The following is a 21,344-nucleotide window of genomic DNA, read 5'->3' as shown; positions in this document are numbered from 1 at the left end:
TCTCTTTAGGCTCCCAGTTCTTTTGAACTCTTTCCCCTATTTTCTTTTTTATTTATAGTTTTGAGTTCCAATTTTTATCACTCCTTCCCTTCTTCCCCTCCTGCCTCCCTGAGGTGATAAGCAATGAGATATAGGTTACACAGGTACGATTATGTAAAACATTACCATATTAGTCTTTTTTGATAAGAAAACTTGAATAAAAAAAAATAAAGAAAAACAGCATGCTTTAATCTGTGTTCCATCATGTTTCATCATTAGTCCTTTGGGATTGTCTTCTATCATTGTCTTGTTGAGAATAGTTAAGTCTTTCACGATTCTTCATCAAACAATATTGCTGTCTCTGTGGACAATGCCCTCTTAGTTCTGCTCCCTTCAGTAGACATCTGTTCATACAAGTCTTTCCAGCCCTTTCAGGAATCATTCTGCTTGTCATTTCTTATACCACAATAAAATTCCATCACCATCCTATACCACAGCTTGTTTAGCCATTTCCTCAATTGATGGGCATTCCTTTGATTTCCAATTTTTCCCCCTACTTTCAATGCCTATTTTCTAGAACATTTCCTTTGTCTGTCTTTTACTTCTTCCTGTGGGAGGAAGTCCTCCTTCAGTTGCTCACCAAAAAGGCCACAGTACCTGCACTGCCGCTATCTATAAAACTTTAGGCAAATAAGTCAACGCCCTTTCCTGAGCTTCAGCTTCTTCTATAAAAAGCAAGGTTGTACTCGATAATTCTAAGGTCCCTTCCCACGATAATATTCTGGGGTTCTAAAACAATGTTTCTCCCCAAAAGCAGCAGCCCCTGACCTGGTGGGACTATGAGGAAAGCAGCTGAACTCCACTGGTCACGGGTGCAGTGGGAGAAACACATAACCCTGAACCAGGTGCTCAACAAAGAGGGTGGAAGAGTGGAGGAGATCTTTGTCCATTTGGGACCTTAACCAAAGGGGCATTGTGGTCACTCCACTGCCCCCAGAGGCTTATTCTGTCAGCCAGTGGCATGTACTAGGGACTGAATCCTCCCTATTCACAAAAGACATGGGATGGATATGGAGAAAGAAAAAGGCCACAGTTTTTGTGCTGATGGATTTGATGATATTTAATATTCACTTCTCATAGGTCTCATGGTTTTCAATTCTATATTAGATGAAAGGTAAAAACTGTTTCCTATTTGGCTTTGAATCCCAGGGTCAGCTTTACACATGAAGATAAGAGAGGGTTGTCAGAATATATAATTTCAGCAGGTTTTGAGCAAGCATATTGATAACCCAGCCTGGAAACAGTTCCCTGATCTACTCAGGGGTTACTGCTAGCCTTTTATTCTTCCACTCCTGGGGCTGGGTTCATGATCCCCTCTGGGTGACCCCATATTCTGCTGGTGGTGGCCCAGCCCTGTTTGGAGCTCAGGATACTGAGTCAGTGACCTGAGGCTACTCTTATTCCACAGTTCCTGACTTGGAAACTTGCTTCTAGGTCAGATCAGTGATTCTGAGCCACAAAGATGATGCACTTTGGTTTCTCCTTCAATTTCCTAATCAATATTCAGAATACTATTAGAGGAGTTGTAGTGAGAGCTAGGCTATGCTTCTTCCTCCTGTTTTACCATCTTGGATGGTCTTCTGCCCTCTACTGTTAACATTTTTTTTAATTTAAAAAAATAAATAGTTTTAATTTCTAATAACCAATATAAACTGTCAAGTAGTTAAAAGTAGCAAAAGGTAAAAATAAAGCAATTAAGAGAAACAAGAACTAAACAAAAAAAATCAAAAAGCATTTATTACAATTGTATATTTACTTAATATCAAAAGAAACACAACTCTGTATATCAACTTTAAAATTTTCACTCAGTCTAAAATCTATGACTGATAGACTGATAGAGGCATATTCTTACAAGGATAAAGCTTATCTATTTTTAATGGATAATTTTTTTAAATTTTACAATGCATCACTTCTGAAGATACTCCAACCTCTCCAATCAACACCATTTGAGCCATTTCTAGAAGCATAGATTTAAAAAGAGAAAAAGTGGCTCAGGGAAAAAAAAAAAAAAAGCCTGAGCCATTGACAGCATATGCAAAATCCCATAATTGCAGTCCCCTGCCTCTGCAGGCAAGGGAGGAAAGCACTTTTTCTCAACTTATTTTTCTCAACCCTTCTCCAAGGCCAAATTTTATCATTATTATTTCATATTCCTTCATTCTGAATTAGCGAAAGGGAATGATAAAGCATGTACTAAGATCTTACTATGTGCAAAGTATTGAGGATACATAGTGTGATAAGTAAAACTAAATGTGTGCTCACCTTAAATTAGAAGCTTTAGCAACAGACTTTGAGCATTAAGCATTTATTAAAGCATAGTGAAGAGAGTTCAGAAAGTTAAGAAAAGCCTATCTACCCTAGGAGAGGATAAGAGTTCAGGCTCTCTGGTTCTTCTCCCAAGTCCTCTGCCACCACCAGCTTGTTCCAGCAACCAACTGAGAGAGAAAGCAGCATACCACTTCCTGTGTCCCCCTGAAGAGGGGGTCCTTACTCACTGCTTCAAGCTGATTGGCTAGCATCACCCAAATCCACTGGTTCACTGGACTTGAGGGGGGGGTCTCTCCTGTTGATGTCATAGTCCACAGACTCTGAGAATACTCCCTCTTAGGAGTCAGGCAAGTGTGGTTTGTTTGTTTTTTGTTTTTTTGGGGGGCATTGGGGGTTAAGTGACTTGCCCAAGGTCACACAGCTAGTAAGTGTTAAGTGTCTGAGGCTGGATTTGAACTCAGGTACTCCTGACTCCAGGGCCGGTGCTCTATCCACTGCGCCACCTAGCCACCCCAACAAGTGTGGTTTTAATCAAGTCAACTGTAAGTGAGTTAATCAGCAGAGTCAGTCAGTCTCACATAATTCAATCAATCTAAACCAGTCTCCTCTGGTTGGGGCCTTTTGGAATTGGCAAAAAGCCCATTATTTCTTACAATAGAAAATGAAAAAAAAATATTTTCTCCCAAGGAATTCAGATGGAAAGGTCATTGTTTTTTAGTTATTCTCTAATCTCTTAAATTCTGAAAGAATTCCCTGGTTTTACACATGTCCCAAAAGGTGTTCTGAATTTTCCTTAGTAAGTCCAAGTTCTCTTTCTCTGCAACATTATACCAGCTAATCAAGGACTTTTTCACATTTATTCTAAAGCCTATGGCAAGAGGCATGTTCTCACAACCCTAAGGTGTCAGGGAATGCAATTTTATCACATAATTTTTAAAAAATAATTTCTTTTTATTTTAAAAGTTCAATTTTATTTTATTTTCAGGTTTGAATTCTCTCCCTCTCATCTCTCTCTACAACTAACACCCCTCTTCCTTAGAGGGGTAGCTAGGTGGCACAGTGGGTAGTACAGTGGACAGAGCACTGGCCCTGAAGTAGGGAGAATCTGAGTTGAAATCTCACTTCAGACTCTAGCTGTGTGATCTTTGACTAGTCACTTAACCTTAATTGCCTTAAACTTCAGGGTCCATCTCCAGTCATCCTGATATATATCTTGCCACTAGACCCAGATGGCTCTGGAGGAGAGAGTAAGGTTGGTGACCTTGCACAGCACTCTCCCTTAAAATCCAATTCAGTGCAAGTCATGACATCACCCTGATGTCATGGTCCTCTTCAAGAAAGAAGGAAAAACAACAACAACTACAACTACTCCCTTTGAGAAAAGAAAAAAGAAAAAAAAAGAAAGAAAATAAGAAACCCAAATCAAATTCCTACATTGGCCATGTCCAGAAAAGAAAAATAAACACACACATAAACATCAACTTGCATTCTTGAGTCCACTGCTTCTCTATTTTGATGTGGTTAATATGTTTCATCATGAGTCTTTTGGAACTTTGGTTGGCTATGGTATTGATCAAAGTTCCTAAGTCTCTAAAAGTTACTTATGTTTACAATATAGTTATTGCATAAATTCTTCTCCTGGTTCTGCTCACTTCACTTTGAATAAGTTCATGTGAGGCTCTCAGGTTTCTTTGATTACAAATCTAATTAATTCTTACAGCACAAGATTATCCTATTACATTCATTGACCATAACTTTTTCAGATAGCCCCCAATTCATGGGCATCCCCTCTTTAATTCTTTGCCACCACAAAAAAGGACTACTATAAATGGGTTCTTTTCCTCTTTTTTTCCAGCAGGGCAATTGGGGTAAAGTGACTTGCCCAGAGTCACACAGCTAGAAAGTGTCAAGTGTCTGAGGCCAGATTTGAACTCAGGTCCTCCTAAATCCAGGGTCAGTGCTTTATCCACTGTGCCACCTTAGCTGCACTGAAATTCTGGTAATTTTTTTTTCCTTTTTGCAGGAGAATGAGGATTAAGTGACTAGCACAGAGTCACACAGCTAGTAAGTGTCAAGTATCTGAGACCAGAATTGAACTCAGGTCCTCCTGAATCCACTGCTAGTGCTTTATCCACTGGACTACCTAGCTGACATTTCCTCTTTTTTTTCAATCTCTCTGGGTATATACCCAGTAATGGTATCACTGGGTCAAAGGGTATGCACATTTAAAAGGACTTTGGGCATAGTTCCAAATTGTTTCCCACAATGGTTGGACCAGTTCATACTTCTATCTGTTCATATCCTTGTACATTTATCAGTTAGGGAATGGTTCCTATTCTTATAAATTTTATTAAGTTCCCTATATATCTTAGAAATTCGATCTTTAATCACAGAATTACAAAGATTCCACCTCTCCCCATTCACTATTTTTATTCTAATTTTAGGTAAATTGGTTTTACTTGTACACAAACCTAAATGTTGTGTAATCAACATTGTCCCATTTCTCCTCCCCATGAACTTATTTGTCATTTGCTTGGTCAGGAACTCTAACGTTATCTGCCAGAGCAGATTCAAGTCCTTCTAATCTTCTAATTACTTCTGTACAAGCCATTTGTTTCATTGCAATTTTTCTCAAGAGCCTAATTTTTCTGTGTAATCACATTGGAACCTCCTGCTCTATGTCCATATTCTCTTGGGAATACATAGGGTTCTCAACCTAAATGATTCTTGCTTTAATTTCTTTTGTCTTGGCAATATTTAGTTGTTGCACTTGGTTAGAGATCTGTGACCATCTTCCCTTACATTTAAATATTTTACTTTTGAATTATTTGCTTGTCCTTTGAGTACTTTGCTTAATTTTCTTCCCTTTAAGATCTTTGGCAATTTCAGATTTTCCTTTCCTTTATATTAGTCTGTTACTCATTTTCCAATCCCCATTTTATGGCAGATCCAGCATGGGGTAAAGATCAAAGGTATTTCAGGCCCCTGTCACATTATGGAATTCACTTCACACCAGCCTCAGGCCTTGCCCCAAATCGCTTCTACAGAGAATGTTCTGGCCTTGATGGATGCCAGGTCCCTTTAATTATGGTCTGATGTAGACCCCTCCACACACTGGCACCCCAGGCCCTCTTTTCTTTAGTTCTTTGGCTAAATGTTACTACATTATAGTGCTTTGCCTTGTTATACCTTTCTCTCCTCTGGAAGTGGGTGGGCATAGTTGAGTTCTGCCCCTTGTTTCCACAGAATGCTGTGATGAGGATAGGGGCAGGATGGCCTGAAAGGAACAGCACAGGAACAAGGATATTGTTGAATGGATACCTATTATATTGAAATAATTACTATAGACAGCAGTTTGGGGTAAGCATGCATTAATCTATCAATATTATACCAGTAAAGGACTGGCCATGTGTCTCCCTAACTTCCCATGCTCTCTGGCCACGTGGTAGGGAAAGCAGGCAGAGATTCCAGCATGCCAGTTAACACAAGCAAGAGAAAGCCACAAAAGACCCATGTGGTCTCCCAGAGAGACAACATATGGTCTCAAGGAGACCCAAGAGAGAAATCGAGACAGAGACCATGTGGTCCCAGAGAGCCAAGGGAGACCCAGAAGACTCTCCAGAAGCCCTTGTGTGGTGTTTTCCAAGGGTTTTTAACCTCTTTTGATGGAGGTGGGTCATTATACATTGATCAAAGCTAATTGGATAAATGTACATCAGACAAATCTCCTTGGTTAGCATCATCCAACTCTACTGGTTGACATGACTTGAAGGTGGTGACATGCCATCAGGGAAAGAAATGCAAAAATATCTCACTCAAGTTGCTCAAAAGAAAGTCCACTATGTAGTTGTGGTTTAATCCCATCAGTCCTTCAGCAATGTATACAAAAGAATCTTTCTCCATTCCTTTTATTCACTTGGCTTCGTCCCAGATGAACTTTGATGAAGTTTCTCAAGGAGAAGTCAACTTTCTGGAATAGGTGGGGAGGGGGACAAAGGACTGATCCCTGGCTCTTTCAAGAAATTGATTATTAATATTTTTCTCACAATTCCCCATTTGATTCCTAGAGAAATGAAAGTTTCCTTAATGAATCACTTTCTGATATTATAAATACTTTTATTTTTATTATTTTTTTAAATAGAGACATAAGGATTCAAAGCAAAAGAGGCTACACACACACACACACACACACACACATTTGCTCTGTGCTCCTTCACCTTCTTTATTTACAGTTACATTTTCAGTGCTAGACCATGAGAATTTCTGCCCAAAAGGATGACCCTAAGACTTTACCAAGTCCTCTATCAGCAAGGCAACAACCTTTATTTCTTTTCAATTCAATCTAATAACAAAGGCAGGAGAGGAAACATCCATTTGGGCAGGTTTTCACTGAGAGTTGGAATAGTTTCCTGATTAACCTTCAGTTCCTAAGTACTTTATTTGGAGCCCCAAATCACCCAAAGCATGTAGATTAATCTTCCAAACAAAATCTTTTTCCATTTAACATTGAAGCCAAAAATTGTTTTCCTGGAAAAAATTGATCTAATTCATTCTGAAAACAAAAACATATAGTTGGTCCTTTTATCATGCAGTGAAACCATGCAGTGAAATAAATTCATAATGTAGATGACAACAGGATTTGTAATATTTAATTAATGTGCATCATACAAGCTTTCACTGTGTATAGGTCTTGGGCTGAGTACTAGGGAAGACATAAATATTAATCCCTGCTCTCATGGAGCTTAGAATCACAGAAAGTGATAAGATGTGTATATACACAGATAACTATACTATACAATGTAGCATGTTAAGTACATGAGGAGTAATACAATTACAAAGCAATGTGGGATCTGAGGAGTCAAAGGATCTTTTCTGAATGGGAAGAGTAGGGAAGATGTGGAGGAGGTGACATTTGAGGTCGATTTTGAAGGATGGTTAAGATTTCAACCACTGGATAAGATGTAGGACTGGGGGGAAAAGTATGGTAAGGCACAGAGGTGAGAGAGTCCACAATATGAATAGGAGGGGGCAAGGAGTTTAATTTGTCTAGAACTGAAAACTAGTGACTGGAATGTCAAAGGGACTAGTTTAGTCTCTATTCATTAGACAATACATTTGTTGTAGCAAGGATTCCTTTGATATATGGGTTGTATTAGAGAGTTTTACAATCCCTTCTAACTCCCACATTCTGTATGTTGTGAGTTACTAAAAAGTTTTGAGAAAAGACACATGATCAAACTTCTGCACTTCCTATCTGTATGACCTTCAGAAATCCAGTCAGTTAATGAACATTTTTTAAGTACCTTATCTATGCGAGGCACTGTGCTAAAATTTGGGGATACAAAGAAAGGCAAAAAGCAGTTCCCAGTCTCAAGAAACTCACAGATTTATGAGGGAGACGATATGAAAACTATGCACAAACAAGGTGCATACAGGTTAAATTGGAAATAATCAACAGAAGGAAGTCCCTAGAGTTAATTGGGACCGGGAAAGGCTTCCTGGAGAAGGTAAGAGTTCAGCCAGAACTCAACGAGGCCAGGAAAGCTAGGAGGCAGAGATGGGGAGGAAGAGCATTCCAGGGAAGGGTGACAGCCAATGAAAAGTATCTAAGTTGGGCATTCAAGGAACAGCAAGGAGGCCAGGATTCCTGGATCAAGTACATGGGAGGTAAGGGTGGGGTATAGAATGTAAGAAGACTGGAAAGGGAGGGGCAGGTTATGAAGATCTTCAAACACCAACAGATATTACATTTGATCCTGGATGGGATAGGGAGCCTCCAGCACAGGTGACTGAGTGGGGAAAGAAGGGCTGCCATGGTCATGCCTGTGCTTTAAGATGTGCTCTTTGACAATATTGGGGGCACAATGAATTGCAGCAGGCAGAGACTTCTGGAAGTGGGATCTCTTAGGGCCTAGTTTTCTTACTCATAAAATGAGAAGGGTTGGCCTACATGACATAGAAAAGCCCTTCCATCTCTACATTTATGATTCAATGATCTATGACCATTGCAATAGCCTCTATGGGTGATAACATATTAGTGGCTTTGGAAAGAAAGGAGAGGACAGGTGGGAAAAATATCTTGGAGATCAAATTGACAGGTCAATGTTTGCACAGTTTGGGTAAATGAGAATGGAAAAGTTAGAGAAAATCCCAAAGTTTCAAGCATCAGGGACTGGTTCAATTTTTGCTTTTGGCAAAAATAGGCAGGAAAAAAGAAGGGCACGTTTTGGAAGAAAGCTCATGTGTAGTTTTGTTTTCATGTTGAGTTGGCATTACTGGCAAGATATGCAGTTAGAAATGTGCTATGGACAATAGGAAATGTAGCTCTGGAACTCTGGAGAGACTGAGATAGAGACATAGATGTGGGAGTTATCTAGCCAGAGATGATTGTTACAACTATAGGAGTGAGTAGCATTGCCAGTGAAGGGGATATAGAGAACGAAGAGGAGAAAGGTCACCTTAGATGCCCCAAATAGCTCACAATTTCTCCTCATACATGGCAATAACAGATATCAGAACTATCAGTTTAATTTCCTAATTCTTATGAAAGGAAGTGAGAAAACTGTTGACTTCATTTAGATGACTCTGTGGCAAGTATTCTCCAAAGAGATAGAAGTTGAGAGTCATTTATGTCTTCAGAAACTAGGGAAACTGTTTTAGAAAAAATTACATGATAATGACCTCTTCAACAATTATTATTAGTGGCCACCTTAGAAAACTACTCAGTCTATTTTGATAGCTATAATAACAATAAGAGCTATAATAACAATAAGAGCCAAGGCAAGGAAAAGACAGAAGGAGATTTTACGGTGGGAAGAAACCCATTGTTTGGCCCTCTGAAATGCCTGGACAACAGAGTTAGCCTCAGCCTCTATTAGGTATGATGTCTGCTTTTGAATTTGGAATTTCACTTGTTGTAGGTAGTTCTTGTAGCTGTCTGAAGACTCTCTATTGCCATGTTCTTGGAAGATCTGAGCATCAAGGTAAAGAGCATTGCTGTAATAGTGGCCTCCATTCTCTTTCTCCATCCTCTGAATCATAGTCATCAGCTCTGCCACCTGGGCCATCTGCTCCTCCCCAGTGGCCCGGTTGTTGAAGGCACAGAATCTCCTGCCACACTCTCGGATCCCCCACTGTAGGTCTGTGTTATCAGTATTTGTTACATAATCCTCTAAAGATCCCCCTAAATCTTCTTACGGGTGAAAAGCATAACGAGGTGCCTCATCACTCCTACTCCAAAGATTTTCTTCACCTTCCTCATTGCCTCCTTATCCCTTGCAGTGTAGCGGCCAATCTGAGTCACCAAGACTAATGCATGGGGACCTGGGGAGGAGAGCAGGTAACACTCCCCGATTTCCTTGTACATCTCTTCAGTCCAGGCACTTGGCTCACAGATGGCAGGAGTATCAATCACCAATATTCTTCTCCCATTCCACATCCTAGTGCCTATCTGACACTTCTTAGTCACTGCCTGGGATCCTAGCTTGGACTCAAATACTCTCTGCCCAAGGATAGTATTTCCTGTTGCACTTCTCCCAGCTCCTGTTTTCCCCACCAGGATGATCCTCAGTGGCTCATTGCTTTGATGGGTGTCATTGACATCTGTAAGAGAAAGTATTTCTCAATAGTGACATATCCCAACAGTCCTATTACATCTCATCAAATATCTTTGATTGGTGCCATTCATTAGACCTGCTGATCTTAATTTATAAGCATGTGGAGAGTAGGAGTCAGCACTATCTCCAGATTTTTCTCTGTATGGTGGATAGTCTAATAATTTGCATAAATAGATATTTAACTAAATACTTTTGGAGGAGGTAAGGTATGAAAATCAATCCACATTGTATTTTTTGTGTCCACTTTCCTGCCTAGCCATTATATTTGGGTCCTTCTCTCTCATTCCCCAAGAGTCAGGAAACATGGTGGGCAATGAATGAATAAATGAATGAAAAGAATGGCTAAAGGGATTATCAAAAAGTTTCTAGAGACCTTAATGGACCAATCCTCTGGTCACTACCTCTCTACCCAAGGGTGCCCACCTGGGATTTTCCTCCTAAGCATTAGCCCATTGGATGACTCTTCTTCATCAATTTTTTTCCTATCCTAGATCTTATCTCTTTAGGCCCCTGCTCTCTCTTTTCTGTGGTAATAATTAGGTACCTAAGAGATTAGCTTTTGCTGTGGTTTTTATTTATTTAATCAGTCAGTCAATTCCATTCCATTGTATTCTACATAATAATCATGTACAGAGCAGCACTATACATACATAGTCCAGTACTGGGTACTGGGTGAGATGGTTAATAAGAATCCAGCCCTCAATGGTACCTCTAGTCTAGCCTGGAACATATGAACACCAAAGACTATAATATCAAACAAAATATGACCCCCTCACCAGTGATTACTAATACAGTGCAATGAGAGCTCAGAGACTATAGACATTATTGCTATCTGGGGTCAGAGAAGACTTTATGAAGGAATAGTGGCTTTTGAACCCAACTTAGAAGGTGGTTAGGATTTCATCCCTTTGGGGGCATTTAATTTTGACAGGTACCCTTGCCTTAGGCCCAAAGGAACTAAATTTGAAGCATGCAGAGAGACCAGTGACATACTTTATGGGCAGAAGGAAACTTTCCTCTGAGAGTTGCCAGACTATACCATCCAGTACATTGCCTTCTCTGTCTATATATGAGGCCAGATCTCTGTGATTTACAGTTGATTGTTCACAAGGGAAAAAGATGGTGCATACCCCAGTTCTGCTGTTCCTAGGATTTTCAGGAGGGCACTGGGAATAACAACATAAATGACACTGTTTCCTTACCCACATCAATATCTCCATCTTTTACTTCCTTCTCTTCTCTACTCCTTTCTAGAAAAAAACGGGGGGGGGGGAAGATAAAATGTACTCATTAGGCAGAATGCTAAGCTGAAAAGAACCTTTGAAATCACCTAATCCAATCTGTTAACTTAATACAGGAGGAATTGTGACATTCAATTTGGGAATAGTTATTCCAACAGAAGTAATTCTCATTGGTGAAAAATAGAGGTTGATTTTAAGGGTAAAATTAAATAGAGAAGCTCAGAGGACACAATTCAACATCACTTTTGTTCTCAGTCAGTAATCTACCAAGAGGACTATTTAATCAAAACCCCTGCTTATTTTCCTCCCCACCCCAGAGAAAATGTGAACTGAGAAGGTAGGCCAGCCCTGTCAGTTCTTTTCATAGTAGGGAAACAACCAATCAGTCAACAAGGATTTTTTAAGTGACTTCTGCAGATTGGACTGAGGTAGGAGATGAAAGTAGATCAAGAAGCAACCCAGTGACTCTTCTGGATGCAGATGAAAGGTTTATATAGGTGGCTCTCTTTAGATCATTTGAAGTGTTGAGAATGCCCAGAAGATAGCAAAAGTGAAATGTATTCCCCAAAGACAAATAATGAATGATTTTTGGATTATAAATAAATTATTTTTGGTTATAAAGGAAGGCAGGTGAGGGTGGTGAAACTACCTAAGATAGTGATTTTCACTAGCCAGGGTCAAAAATAGGAGTATATGTAGGGGTTGAGGATGCTGAAAGTGAGTCAAGGGGCATGAAAGAGGGATGTCCAATGCAATCTTTAATCCCTCCACAATTGTCCTAAAACTGAGCTCTATTGGGGAAAGCTAGGTGACACAGTAGATAAAGCACTGGAACCTAATGCAGGAGGACCTGAGTTCAAATTCAGACTCAGATACTTGATACTCACTAGCTCCTGCTCAACTCACAACCTTCATTGCCCCACAAAAAAAAAAGGAAGAAAAAGAAAAAAAAAAAGAAAAGAAAAAAATGAGCACTACAAAGTAGAGAATTTGGTCTATGAGAAGGCAGTTGCCTAGGATAGGATAAAGGGCTGGGCTGCTTGTACACAAGAGCTTCACTATAATTTTTTTAAATAAATACATGTATTTTTGTTCCAGAAATTCTGTTCTCTGTGGCCCTAGGCTTTTCTATTGCAATGTGCCAAGTTGCATGTTTTAATGATGAGATTCAAGGCATCCAGTGAATAGTAACACACAAGATCACTGGGTTTGGGGGGGGTTTTGTTGTTTTTTTTAGTGAGGCAGTTGGGGTTAAGTGAATTGTCCAAGTCACACAGCCAGTAAGTGTTAAGTGTCTGAGGCCAGATTTGAGCTCAGGTACTCCTGACTCCGGGGCCAATGCTCTATCCACTGTGGCCACCTAGCTGCCCCTCGATCACTGTTTTCTTAACTTGCCTTTATAATATCAATGACTTTTCACAATTTCTTTGAGAGCTTGTCTCAACCCCTCAAGCATGTTACATACATCTTACTTTTCAAATATAGAGGTGTGGGGCATTTATGAGTGATGGAAGAATCCACCAGACCCTCAGGAATACCCAAGAGTACATTGTTTTGTATTTACCTGCAGAGTTTGTCCAAGGGATTGGTACTGGCCATTTCTTCAAGACTGAGGACCATAAACCATGTGTTCTCTGAAAATCAAAAATAAAGTAGGAAGAGCATTCAAAAAGAAAAAAATTCTTGAATCAGAATCATATTACCCCATTTTACTAGTGTCTTATCACCTCACCTCTAGGATCTTCTTGTTGCTGCTAGCCAACCCAAGTTTAGCAATGCCCTAGACTGGGGATCTAGGAAGGAGTTCACAATACAGTAACTGGCTGTGTGATCCAGCATCAAATGGGTCACAGTATCAATCAGGAAGGACCTATCTCTCAATAAAGATGACATTTCATCTTGGTTTTCCTGGGTTGCAGAAGCAATTCCAACCTTGTTTAGGAGGTTGGATGCAATGAATTCAGAACCTTCCAAATCTAAGATCTAGTGATTATAATTTGATGCTACCTGCTCATTATAAAATCAAGAAGAGGTGGTGACCTCTATGGCTTTATAGGAGAGAGAACTAAAGCTTCCCTTGCCCCACAATAGAGTTTCTCTACTAGTCTGATGTAGTGCCTAAAATCTTTATTATTGGAGCCCCTTCTTTAAGTCAGGACACTGTCATCAGAAGATCCCTGTGAAGAATATGAGGCAGGAAAAGTTCATTCAACAGTATGGACTGGTGGGACTCATTATGGTTGGGTCATGCTGCCAACACCATATGACAGTGAATTTGGAGTCAGAAACCTGAGGTTTCCAACTCAACTCTGCTACTTGTTAAAACTGTAGGCTTGGCACTTGCCTAGTTTCCTCCTCTGTAAAATAAAGGGATTGGAGGGCATGTTTTCCAGGGGTTCCTTTCATGTCTAAATCTTGTGCTCAGCTAAGATCACATTCACAGCTCCACCCTAACATCCCATAAAAGTAAATGCACGGGCAATAGGAGACTGCTCCATGAGGCTCCAGTCTGTAGAGTTTGCACACCATTCCCTACCTGGTTTCATCCAACATGTGGATCTTTGGGAAGACTTGTTCTGGCCATGAGTAAAGAAGGGGCTGGAGTCAGGGTGATGAAGTCTTCTGGCTGAGGAACTGGAAGGACTAATGACTCAATAGAGGTTGAGCCTGAACCAAATAGTCCTACAGAGGGTTCATTATGTCCGGTTCACAGCCCTTTATGAATATCTCTCTCCTCAGTCACATCTGATGGAGGCTGCTATGGACCTCCAGCGGGGAAAGGGGTAGCAAACAGCTTTGGCTACCTCATTCCTCACCCATATGCCAGGTATCCCTGAGGGGATGACACCTGTTCCTTTTGTGTTTATTCTTGGCTGATCATCAGTGCATGGGTATTCTAAAAGGGGAACCCCCTGGAGACTAATGAGACTAGGAAATTCCATCAAACACAGCAGTCTAGGAGTCCCTGGCAGCAGCAATTGAGATCCAGTGGAGGAACCAGGGCAGCCAATAGGAAACCTTCTGGACCCAGTCTAATAATGGAATAACAGTGAGCCCTGCAAGGAGGTATCTCAACTAAACAAGAGAGTGATTCATCCATCAGCTATGTCACACCCTGAATTGAACAGGAGCACAGGGCTCTCAGAACCAGAAGGCACCCCTAGGCAACAGGGGTTCCTTATGTAGGTGCCTCTGTAGCTGTCCTTCAAGTTTAAGCCTACTCTTCCCAGGGGCCAAGTGTGTGCAGAGGGGAGTATGTTCCTGAGTTGGGGGTGGGAGAGGGACCTTTTTGTCCTTTCAAGCCTTGCTATACCTTCTTCATAAATATCCTTTGGAAAAACCTAGTTGATATCACCTGGTTATATGGGAATGGGTCAGGCACACCAAATGGGATAGTATGAGAACCTCAATCCCTCAACATTACTACTGTTATCCTGAAATGAGAGAAATTGTCAACCTCCCCCTCAGGACCACCCTGTTAATTTCTGCAGAGATTAGGAGAGAGAGGCCAGACACAGGGAGTGACCCAGGCAAACCGGTAACAGAGTGTTATTGATTGCCACTTGTGGTTTTACCCCTCCTCCTCACCTTCTTTCTTTGCTAACTGAAAATCACTTTCAGTTTGCTAGGTTCCTGGCTGTGCTAAGAGGATGTGGTTACTGGGAATAACAACTCAAGTCACAGTTCAGTTTCAAACATTTATAATTCTACCTTCATTCCAGAAGGATCTTCTCTCTACAGTGAGTTTACCAGTGGATTTCTGCTTATTCTAATTCATCCTGGGAAATTCTCTCTCTCTCTCTCTCTCTCTCTCTCTCTCTCTCTCCTCTCACTCTTCTCTCTCCTCTCTCTCCTCTCTTCTCTCTCTTTCTGTATCTCTGTCCCTGTCACTCTTTGTCTCTTCTCTGTGTCTCTCTCTATCTCTGTCTCTCTCTTTGTCTCTGTTGCTCTGTCTGTCTCTCTCTCTTTCTCTCTGTCTCTGTCACTCTGTGTGTCTCACCCTCTCTCTCTTGTCTCTCTCTTTCTCTCTGTCTCTGTCTCTCCCCCCTCCCAACACACACACACACACACACACTCATTGTCTCTTCAACCAGGTCAATTTTTTTTTCAGTCATGCACAATAATAGTAACAAAACACCTAATTATCATTTTCAAAGTACTCTAAGCATTTCAAAGTACACTCACATCCATTCTCATTTGATCCTCACAGATTCCTTGAAGGAGGCAATTGATGGTCCAGAAAGCTGAGGAACTAAGGAGACCAGCGTTTGTCCAAGATCATACAGAGAGAAAGAGAGTTGCAGCAGCTGGGATCAGGAGCCTGGTTTCTAGACTCTTAATGAAACTCTAAGAAACAAGCTGATAAGATTATTAAAAAAAAAAAAAAAAAGATGATTCCTCTTTACCAGATAAGCCCAGGAACAGCTTGCCTCTGCAAACCATCTAAGGTCAGAACTTGCCTCCCAAGCAGCCTGTCTCTGCACTGTTATCTGCTTGCCAGAGCAAGACAGCATTGAGTATAGAAGCAACCCGGATATGGGTCAGTGACACATGGTGGGTGGGGAAAAAAGGGAGGAGAGGCAGAAATTCTAACCAGGAAATGTTTGCTGATCCAACTGCATTAAGGAGGAGAAGCTCTCCAAGGTTCTGGTCTGCAGAGAGAGAGGATGAAAAAAATAGTTTTATAGAGATACTCCCTCCTCTCCTTCAAGTTAGATGCTCATTAAGGTCTTCAGTCAGGAGTGGGGGAAATCAGAACCTCAGAGGGGCCCAGCAAATACTCCTCTGTTTGCCACCTTAACAGAGCTCACCCATTTCTTTTTAGTGATTATTATTTTAATAGCTCTTGGAGAGGGAAGGGCTTGCCTATGTCTAGAGAGGGTACAGGAGGGAACACCAGGGTTTCTTTTTCAGGGATGTTGTCCTGAAGGTTAAGAGGTCATTCTGTGAAAAAGGGCCCATCTCAAGAACCCTATGAAGTCAGTGAAACTTGTCTTTGATAAGAGCCAAATCTCCACTCTAAATCGCCCTGCTTCTGTCCCTACTACCATCCTATGTCCCCTTTCCTCAGAGCCCTGCCCTCCATTGGCTATTAATTTAATTCATCAACATTTATTAACCTTCTACTATGTTTAAGTCATTCTGAGAGGCCATGGGACTATAAAGACTGCCCCCTTACCCCCACTCCTAAGAGAGGGAGAGAAGAGGACATGAGAAAGGGAGAGGGGAGGGAGAAACAGGAAAAAAGGGGAGACAGAGACAGAGACAGAGATAGAGATGGAGGGAGGGAGAGAACTTGCCCTTTCAAAGCTTACATTCTAGTTTTGAACAGAACAATTCAAGGTTAGCAGATGGTGCCACTAGTAAAAGCACTGGATCCAGAGTCCAGACTTGAGGTGAAATTTCACCCCAGATATTTATGAGATGTGTGAACCTGGGCAAGTCTTTGTTTCCTCATCTGTACACTGGGGGGTGATGATGATGATCATATGATATATGCATAAGACATTTGTTGGAAGAATTTAGTATAAAAATCTCTCCAAGATCCTACCTTTGTTTTTAATTCTAGATGTAGTGATTTTATTTCCGTAAAAGCTTTAAATTTTACATAATTGAGACTGGCTGGGTTTTTTTTTGGTTTTATTATTTCATTTATCCATTTATCCTTTAATGCTTACATTTTTTTCTGTCTATACCATGAAAGAAATAACTTTCTGGTGTCTTCTTATTTTTTTGTGGCATTTTTAAATATATTTAGATTTTTATCCAAGAGCTGCTGAGGGTACAGCCAAGATAGCAGAGGGAACTGAGCATTTTTGCTACGCTCTCCCTACTGTAATGATTGGAATGATGGAGACTTGCTGTGGGAAAGCTCCACCATGAGGAAAATGCCTCAGAGGCATTGTGGCTTTTCCTTGGCGTCAGGAAATGACGTTTGCTCATGGGTGCTGTCTATCAAGGCTACCAGCCAATCAACTTGAGGAGCCTCCTATGGTCTGGGAGGAGACAGGAAGGAGGAAAGGGAGCCTGCGTGGAGAGCTCTGGGGCTTTTGGGGTTCCTGGCTTGATGGTGGTGGCGGCAGAGGACTTCACAGGAAATTTGTGGAAAGATAGGAATGCCAGGTTGTTGGAATTCTATTCTCAATCTTTTTCTTTCTATTTTCCAATAAACCCTTAAAAACCTAAACTCATTTTATCAGTGATTTTAGTCAGTTTCCCCCAAAACTGGGGGAACAGATTAGAATCCACATTTAGAATCTTAAATTACACACTACCCAACCTTCTAAACCATCTTTTTAAATGCCTCAAATCAAATTCTGAATAGGATCATAATTTTTTAAGTCACAGTATTTCATTTTTTCAGGACACCTTAGGAGGATAGAAAAAAGAAGTCTGCAATTTCTGGGGTGGGGGTTGGCTGGAAGATCCAGTGAAGGAAGTAGCACTTGCTATGGGGCTTGGAAGTGGTGGCAGCACCAAGAGCATTCAATGTGTAAGGACAGTAAGGGGACTAAACACCTATTCAAAAAGAGATTACAAATGACCCTGTAGTAACCACTACCTGTTCCAGGTTGCAGCTCCAGTGTGGAGAGGAGCAGCTACAGTCTCCAGTCACAAGTGAGTGAAGCCCTACTTGCCTAAGGACCATAGTGCAGATGAGGAGGATAGAGACCAGGACTCTCTAAGCATGATAGCACCTTGCAACATTGAAAACCTATAGGTCCCTAGATCTACCCACAAAAGCTCAGGCTAGCCATTCCCCCAAGGGGTGAGCAGAGGCCAATTCTAAAATAAAGTACAATGTCAAGAAATAGGCTGAGAAAATAACAAAACAATTTTTTAAAGAGAACCTATTAAAATCTATGGTGGTAAAGAAATTCAAGACATAGATTCAGAAGACAATGACTTGCAATCAGACTACCAAAAATGTATTTTATAGAGCTAGAAAAAAATAATAGCAAAATATATTTGGAAGAATGAATGGTCAAGATTATCAAGGAAATTAATGAAAAAATGCAAAGTAAGGTGGCCTAGGTGTACCAGATCTAAATATAGATATAGATATATATTCATAATATAAAATGGCAATCATCAAAACCATTTGATACTGGTTAAGAAAAAGAGTGGACCCAGTGGAACAGATTAGGCACAGGAGACACACTAGTAAATGACTATAGCAATCTATTGTTTGACCTACCCAAGGACTCAAGCTTTTGGAATAAGAATTCACTGTTTGACAAAAACTACAGAGAAAAACTGGAAAACAGTATGGCAGAAACTAGGCATAGACCAATTTTTCACACCATATATGAAAATGAACACATAATTTAGACATAAAAGGTGATATCATAGGCAAATTAGGAAAGGAAGGGCATCGTTTGCCTGTCAGATCTATGGAGAGGGGAAGAATTTATGAACAAACAAGAGCTAGAGAACATTTTGAAATGCAAATGGATACTTTTGATTACATTAAATTTAAAAGGTTTTGCCCAAATAAAACCTGCAACCAAGATTAGAAGGAAAGCAGAAAGAATTGTTTACAACCAGTGTTTCAGTTAAAGGGCTCATTTCTCAAATATATAGAGAACTGAATCAAATTTATAAGAAGACAAGTCATTCCCCAATTGAGAAATGGTCAAAGGATATGAACAGGCAGTTTCCCATGAATAAATTAAAACTATCTATAGTCATATAAAAATGTTCCTGATCACTATGGATTAGAGAAAAGTAAATTAAAACAATTCTGAGGTACCACCTCACACCTATCAGATTGGCTAATATGACCAAAAAAAGGGGGAAGAATAATAAAAGAAGACAATGAATTTGAAAATATCTGCAAAGACTTAAAGGAAAAATATTGCAGATTGGACACAAGCTCAACAAGAATTCTTAGAAAAGCTGAATAAAGAAATAAAAAGGAAAATATTTTTTAAATCAAATTAGAACAGAAGAGGGAAAATCAGGAAAATTAATGAGAATAATGTAAGAAAAATAAGAAGAAAAATTAATAGTTTGGTAAAGGAGGCATAAAATTTAACTGAAGAAAATAAATTCTTAGAAATTAAATTTAGTGGGGGCAGCTAGATGACACAGTGGATTGAACACAGGCCCTGGATTCAGGAGTACCTGAGTTCAAACATCAGACACTTAACACTTACTAGCTGTGTGACCCTGGGCAGGTCACTTAACCCCAATTGCCTTACTAAAAAAAAAAGAAAAGAAATTAAATTTAGTTAAGTAGAAGCTAATGACTTCATGAGATATCAAGAAACAATAAAACAAAGTCAAAATACTGGGGGAAAATGTGAAATAGCTCATCAAAAAAACAACTGACCTGGAAAATAGATCAAGGAAAGATGATTTACGAATCATTTGAATACAAAAAATACATGATCAAAAAGAAAATAGGAATCTAGACACCATTTTTCAAGAAATTATGTAGGAAAGCTGCTCATATGTCATAGAAGCAGCAGGCAAAGTGGAAATTGAAAGAATTCACTGATCATCTCCTGACAGAGATCCCCAAATGAAAAATTTCAGGAATAAGTTCCCCAATTCCAGAGCTCCCAAGTAAGAGAAGGACATGCACACTTGAAATAAGGGGCTAATCAGAGGAAAATCATGATCTCAGATAAAGCAAAAGCAAAAATAGATCTAAGTAAAAGAGATATTTCAGTACATTTCATTTTGCTAAAAGGTACCACACACAATGAAATAATATCAGTTCTGAATATATGTGTACCAAACAGCAGAGCATCCAAATACTTAAAGGAAAAGTTAATTGAGTTCTAGAACAAAATAGACTGTAATTCTATACTAATGAAGTACCTCAGTTTACCTGGTAGGAATATGAGGAAAGCAGTTGAGCTCCACTGGGCAGGGGTGCAGTGGGAGAGACACATAACCCTGAACCAGGTGCTCAGCAAACATGGTGGAAGAGCTGAGGAAATCATTGTCCACTTTGGACCCTAACTAAAGGGGCATTGTGGTCACTCTACTGCCCCCAGAGGCTTATTCTGTCAGCCAGTGGCATATATTAGGAACTGGATCCTCCCTATTCACAAAAGACATGGGATGCGTATGGAGAAAGAAAAGGGCCACAGTTTTTGTGCTCATGGATTTAGATGGGCTTTGATCATATTTTTAATATTCACTTCTCATGGGTCTCATGGTTTTCAACTATATTTTAGATGAAAGGCAAAAACTGGCCCAATAAGAGTGTTTCCTATTTGGCTTTGAATCCCAGGGTCAGCTTTACACATGAAGGTAGGAGAGGGCTGTCAGAATATATAATTTCAGCAGGTTTTGAGCAACCATATTGATAACCCAGCCTGGAAACAGTTCCCTAACCTACTCAGGGGTTACTCATTCTTCCAGTCCTGGGGCTGAGTTCATGATCCCCTCTGGGTGACTCCATTTTCTGCTGGTGGTGGCCCAGCCCTGTTTGGAGTTCAGGATACTGAGTTGGTGACCTGAGGCTACTCTTATTCCACAGTTCCTGACCTGGTCACTTGCTTCAAAGTCAAATTAGTGTGATGAAATAATGGGATTTAGCAGATACTCAAAGACCCACCTGGAGATTAATCTAAACTAATTGAATCAAGTGAGAGTGATTAACTGCTGATTAGCCTACTTCAAGTTAACTGAATTGTAATCACACCTGGCTAGCCCTTAAGAAATTATTGTTCTCAGAAGCTAGACTGTGAACTCAACTTGAGAACACTTTCAAAACCAATGCATTTAGATCATGCCAGTCAGCTTTAAGCAGTGTATAAGGACCACCTCTGTTCCAGACCTATAAAAAGCTTCCACAATCAGCTTGCTGGAGAGTTCCTGATTAAAGCAGGCTCATGGCAGAGGACTTGAGGAAGAACCCAACCAGGCTGGAACTCTAGGCTAGATAGGCCTTTTCTTAACTTTCTGAACTCCATGTTAATACCTGTATGGTTTAATAAATGTTTAATACCCAAAGACTGGTGCTAAAGCTTCTAATTTAAGGCAATCACACAACATAGATTTTGAACATCACATTAGTGATTCTGAGCCACAAAGATGATGCACTTTGGTTTCTCCTTCAATTTCCTAATCAATATTCAGAATACTATTAGAGGAGTTGTAGTGAGAGCTAGGCTATGCTTCTTCCTCCTGTTTTACCATCTTGGATGGTCTTCTGCCTCAT

At 40.2% G+C, this 21,344-nt stretch overlaps 1 pseudogene; it reads right to left on the bottom strand.

Moving 5' to 3' along the window:
• Positions 1-7,849: 7,849 nt before the first annotated feature.
• On the bottom strand, positions 7,850-21,344 carry LOC122728737 (annotated as a pseudogene).

This window comes from Dromiciops gliroides, chromosome 5 (assembly GCF_019393635.1).
Source record: "Dromiciops gliroides isolate mDroGli1 chromosome 5, mDroGli1.pri, whole genome shotgun sequence".
Taxonomy (NCBI): Eukaryota; Metazoa; Chordata; class Mammalia; order Microbiotheria; family Microbiotheriidae; genus Dromiciops; species Dromiciops gliroides.
Note: the sequence above shows the minus strand (reverse complement) of the source record. Positions and strands in the feature narration are given on the sequence as shown.